Source organism: Lemur catta, chromosome 3, assembly GCF_020740605.2.
Source record: "Lemur catta isolate mLemCat1 chromosome 3, mLemCat1.pri, whole genome shotgun sequence".
Taxonomy (NCBI): domain Eukaryota; kingdom Metazoa; phylum Chordata; class Mammalia; order Primates; family Lemuridae; genus Lemur; species Lemur catta.
Window position 1 is genome coordinate 115,376,234 of NC_059130.1, and position 6,063 is coordinate 115,382,296.

The window sequence follows — 6,063 nt, forward strand, 5'->3', positions numbered from 1 at the left end:
CTACTGACTTTGAGAGTGTACTATGCTTTCTATACTTTGTCTTTGAACTCTGGGTCTTCTCCACTCACAGGGACAGAACTGCTCCTCTCTCCCTGGAACTTACTTTTGCTTTGCGATAAAAGCTGCTTGTGTGGAAGTGCTTCCTGTCTATCATCACTCCATTGCCCCGACCCTACTTTCGATTCTTCCAAGCAAGGAGCCAAAGAACCAGGAAAACTCTCCCTAACCACACCTGACGATACTAGGGTTTGAGCACTGGAAATTCTCTGAAGGTTGGGGGCAGCTGCCGTCACTGATCAATCCTGTATTTTAGAAAGCTGGCAGTAATATATATTTCTTTATTGGTATTAAGCTAATAGGAAAAACGTTTTTAAGAAACTGCTTGAGGAATGGTCACACTATAGGACATCCGTAAATTTTGCAGCACATAAGATGAAATAGATCTATGTGCCCTAACATGGAAAGATCTCTAAGACACAGCACTTGATGAGAAAGTGGCAGGTTGCAGAACATGTATATTACCATTTGTATTAAAAAAAAAAAAAAACAACAACAGCAAGCAAAGCCATGCGTTTCTGTAGAAACATACATATGTATATACAAGCAAAGAAAAAGATCTGGAAGCAATCCCATGAAACTGACAATAACAATCACCCCTGGGAAAGGAAGTGTGACTGAGGGGATTTAAACTTTATCTATATCGCTAGAAATTATTACATAGTGAGAATTTAATTACACATGTATAGTATTTTTAAATAATTTTTAAAGCTGCCCAAAATCCTTGGCATCTTATTCATGTGAAGGCTCCCCATCCTGATTAGCATAATTTATTCCCCCTAATAATGCAAGGTTCTCGTTCCTTCCCCCAGCTGGGCTTCCCACCACCAGTTTAAGATTGATAGCTCCTCCCAGATACTAATTCATTTAGTCCTCCTCCCCGCAAGGTAACTCTGATTTTCGCCCCCTCTCCCCACCCCCCATCCCCGTTTTACTCGCTAGGAAACCAATGCACAGAGAGGTTATTTGCTCAAGGTCACAGGGTAAAAGGCTGACAGAACAAGGTATGACCCCCAAAGGCCTGCACACTTAACCATTCCACCTCCCTGCCTCCCTGAAAGGTCAAGTTGCCTTCAACATTCTGCACCTCTCTGCTTGTTTTGCTTGCAGTCGTCTGACATCTAGCCACTACAATCATTAATCATATTTACCACTGTGCCTTTTTTCATTTCATTTGCATGGCTCTGTCTCTGACAGAGAGCGGTGCTCAAAATCCAGATGCAGCTGGAAAGGGAGTTGCTGTGTTTACCAAGTACACACCCACACACACCCGGAGGACCAAAGTAACTGCTAATTGGAGCGTTTGCTGGTGAGGTGGCAGGTACACAGGAACCAGGCAGAGGTGTGCAGGGTGGGTGAGCTCTGAATGTACGTGTGTGTGTGGTGCTGTAGGGTCCAGCAGCACGACAGTCCCCAAAAGGCCTTGGGCCGCTTGCTAAGTCCCAGCAGCAGCTGAGCTGACTTCAGCTGCGTGAATCGCAGGCCCATCTGCAGTGGGGGCGGCGCATGACTTTTTGCTCCGGGAGTTCCATAGAGGCTGCTCTTGAAATTGGAGAAGCCTGTAGCATATCATTGTCCTCATCCCACTCAAAGAGAATATTTTGAGAAGTCTAATTATAAGGTGGGGCTTGCGTGGGCCGAGGGAAGAGGGTTTAGATGAGCCCTCTCCACCGGCGGGTTGGCACGGTCTGCGAGGGAGCCCTGGGCACGTCTGTGGGGCGAGGGCGCCCTCTGCTGGTGGCCCAGAGTGGCTGCAACCACCGTGTTCCCAAAGGCTGACCGGCTGCGTGACCTGGCGCCAGCGGTTGACCCTGTCTGAGGTTCAGTTGCCTCAACTGTAAATGAAGAACAATAATCTCTACCTTGTGGGGTTGCTGTAACTATTAGAGAGAGGAAATCTGCACAGGGCCTGGTACACCACAGTCCTCCAAATGCGGCAGGTGCAAGCAGCAGCAGCCCCGTCATCCCCGTGGTCACATGAACCGTGGTACCAATGACCATCGAGTGACCCGGCACAGGAGCGAAGGGCTTCTCAGAGCGACAGTGGGCAGGGTTGGGTGGGGGCCAGGTGGGGGGCTGACATTTTGATTTGCCAACTATGTCTATTGCCATTCTGGGAGACTGATTTTACCTTTTCTTGTCCCTAGAGCCCCACGATGCCTAGAAGAAAAATGCCCTGGCCAGGGAGCTGAGGGGAACTCGGAGGAGTGTAGGTGTTTGCACATCTCACGGTGGTGGAGGGCCTGCTTGTGTTGACCCACAGAAGCGGCTCCTTCTGCCACTGAAGGGAGAGGAGGAGACTTTGTCGCCTGCTGTGATTCAGCCCAGAGCCTCTCTGTGGGGGTCACCACTTCTCTCCTGCAGGTCAGAGGTCTAGGCCAGGTGGAGGCCTGGGCTGAAAGAGTTGACTGACCTTCCCTCCTCCCACCTCCTCCATTCCTGCCCACCCAGGCTCTCTCCCTACTTCCTCTCTGGTCCCCAAAAACACAACCAACCCCCTTGATGTACCCTAAAAGTTCTCTGATGCTAATAACTACAGGGAAACAAACAGTGGTTAGCGAGACTAAGATACAATGGAAAAGTTACCAACAACAACAAAAAAAATATAGCAAAAGGAAGAGTAGTCTCCGGTTTCCACCAGGATAAAAAGAAACAGGGGCCGGGCGTGGTGGCTCACGCCTGTAATCCCAGCACTCTGGGAGGCCAAGGCAGGAGGATCCCATGAGCTCAGGAGTTCAAGACCAGCCTGAGCAGGAGCAAGACCCGGTCTCTATTTATTTAAATAAATATTATTTGTTTTGATTACCAAGTTTTTTGTCTCTCTTAAATTTTGTGCCTAATGTGAGTGCCTCACTTCCCTCGCCCCAGTCTTGGCTCTGAGAATTGATGCTGCCTGAGTCCTCCCTCCTCTCCTAACTACCCACCCCACCCCAGCTCTTCTTTCACCTTCTATGAGGAACAGGGACAGCTCATCCTCCATTTTTATTTATTCCTTCATTCAACCGGCCAACAAAGACTGCACACCTACTGCTTCCTAGGTCCCGTGCCAAGCACTTCAGAAACAAAGTTGAATTCATTTATTCATTAAATATTTATTGGCCACCTCCTATGGTTGCTGTGCCAGGCTCTGGGAATACAACAGACAAAAATAGTTCTTGACCTCTGGCATGGGTGGTTCTGACAATAAATATATTCATAAACAATTAAAAACAAATTTTCAGATACCAATAAGTTCTATGAAAAAAAATAAAGTAGGGTGAATGGGCCAAGCCCTCAAAATCCCCACAGTCTGGGGAGGCAGATATGTAAATGGGTAATTGTTAAACCAAGTGTTGTGCCCACTGGTGGCACATGCAGAGGATATTTTGGTGGGGTGGCCAAGGAATGATTCCCTAAGGGAGGAGAGAGTGGCAGCTGGATCTGCAAATCGGCCACGTGACAAAGGAGGAAAGGACACTTCAGATCCAAGACATGGACGTGCGCAAAGGTGTGAAGATGGGAACAAGGTAGGGAACAGAGTGTGCTGTATCACAGGGACAGATGAAACTAGAGGGGCCCATGGGTGGCCTTGGAGGCTGTGGTGGGAGTTGGTGGTTGACTGGATATGGAGGGGGAGACGACTCAAGGATGGCACCAGGTTACTAGCTTGGGGACCAGGTAGATGGTGGTGCCAATGAGAGCAGAAGTATAAACTCTTCAGGTGAGATGTACAGTTTGGGACAGATTGGGACACCCAAATGGAGATGCCCGCAGTCAGCTGGGTAAAGGGAAGAGATCAGCTGAGAGATGGAAGAAAGGAACAGCCCATTGGTCAAAGGCAAGTGGAATCCTGAATTTTAGATGAGAAGGCCCCAGAGTCCCACCACAGGGATCAGTTAGGGTGAAGTGGGTTTTTCTCAGAGGCACGTAAACCTCCCAGGGAATGAAATCATGTGATATTTCCTCCTAAATCCAATCTTCCTTAGCCTCCTGGCTTGGGGGAAACTTAGGTGGCCCTAAGTTACAAGACACCAGAATATAGTTGATTGTACAAATGGCAGTTGATATGACATAATGACTTTTGGTTTTAATTTTTAATTGGGGACATGATTTCCAGCTCTTGGGGAAGAAAGAGCGCCTAAAGCAAAGTTCCCACCCAAGCCCTCTCTGCTTTCCCACTATCCAAAGACTGAGAGTCTGTAAAATGGGGACAGTTTTTCCAACCCAAAATGGCATTATGAGGACTAAATGAGACTATGTATGTAAACACATTTGTAAGTGATGAGGCTCAGTATAAACACAAAGTGTCTAGCAGACTGTCTAGTGAAAGGCAATATGTCACTCTCTACACAAATGGAAACAAACAAACCAAAAAACCTAGGGTCTTATCATAAGGACACCTTGGGAAAATATGTCAAGAGCGGGTCATGAAAATCTCTAAGCCCTTCTGCAGCTGTGCCTATCTGGAATCCCAAAGTTCAGGGCGGAGGTACAGCCGCCCAGGAATTTATTTCTCCATAACTTTGAGCTCCCCAAATCCCCATGAAGCCCAGGAATGATGTGACTGCAGGGCACGTGGGCCCATTGGCATCAAGAGCCCCTCCATAAATCAAGGTCTCACTTCTGCTGGCCCCAGACTGCTTTTTCCAAGGTGACCTGAGCAAAGTAAAAGGGTAGTCGCTTATCTATGGGTGACATCTGCCTTTGAGATGAAAGAACCCTGAAAAAGCCAAGAGGACCAATTCTCAATATGTCCCCTGGAGGGAGAGGACACTCTTCCTTCAGCTCAAAAGACAATTCAATCAGGAGGAGTAAGCAGGAGAGTGACAGTCTTCCCATGATATCAGCCAATTTGGGTGGCCCAAGAGGCCCCTGGGGGCAGACTGGGAAGCCCTATTCCAGTGCTGAGTCAACCCCAGTGAAAAGTCAAGGTGACTTCAGCCTTGTCACCAGTTACCTGCAAGGCAACCATATGAATCACAGCATCTTAAATCAGCTGGCCCAGCACCCTAATCGTTAAGGCAAGGAAACTGTAGGCCAGAGATGAGGAGGGACTTGTCCAAGGTCATGCAGCATTGAAGAGAAGATTTAAGGTAAGACTCAGGGGTCCAGGCCTCACTACACACCTCCTCTAAAGAGGCCACAGCCGAGGACCCCAGAAACTTAGCCCATCCAACCAATTTGTCTGGCCACCTTCATTTCCCCAGTAGCATCTAAATAAGCTGTGAGTGTGGAAACCAACGGCCACAAAATGTCAAAAACAAGCAGGCAGAAAGGGAAAAAACATCCCTCCTGGGAAAAACCTCGAACTGCAAAGTTAACAACCTCCTGAGACACCTTGGGCGACTGAAGAGACCAAGTGACTTGGAGGACTCAGGCCCTGTCTGCCCAAAGTAATCAAGTCCCCAGGAGAGGCAAGCCCTGAGCGGGTCCATGGAGGGTGCTGGAAAAGCAGCTAAGAGGATAGAAACAAAAAATAAAACAAAACAAAAAAGCCGCCCTCACTGGGCTGTTGTGGGGATTAAGTGAGATTATGGCGCATAATATTTGGTGCGGAGTAGAAACCGTTTCTGAGGCTAAATGACAAAGGAAGCCACCAAGGACTGGTGCCCTTCTCTGCGCAACCTCGTTTTACAGAACAGAGCTGGCTGCGTTTACTTAATCTCCACCATTAAAGAGCAAATTCACTGCGTGCAGCGGCTGCCGGGCTGCTCACTCCCTGGGACATCCCAGCGCCTGGCGCCTGTCACGTGGTGAGTAAGCACTGCATCCATATTTGTGAATGAATGAATGAACGAATGAATGACACCTTTGCCAGTCATCTTTGAAATCACCTCAGTTCATTCACCAACAGTTCCGATTTGCCCACGACTCTCAGTGCTAAAACCTGGACAGTCTCGGGCAAACTGCACTGTACGTGGCAGAAATGTCTAAGCGAAGCCACCAAACGTCAGAGATGAGTGATAAGACTGACAAATTTTAAGGAAGAAAGGGGTTAAAATCGGGGCAGGGATTCGGCTGGAGGTT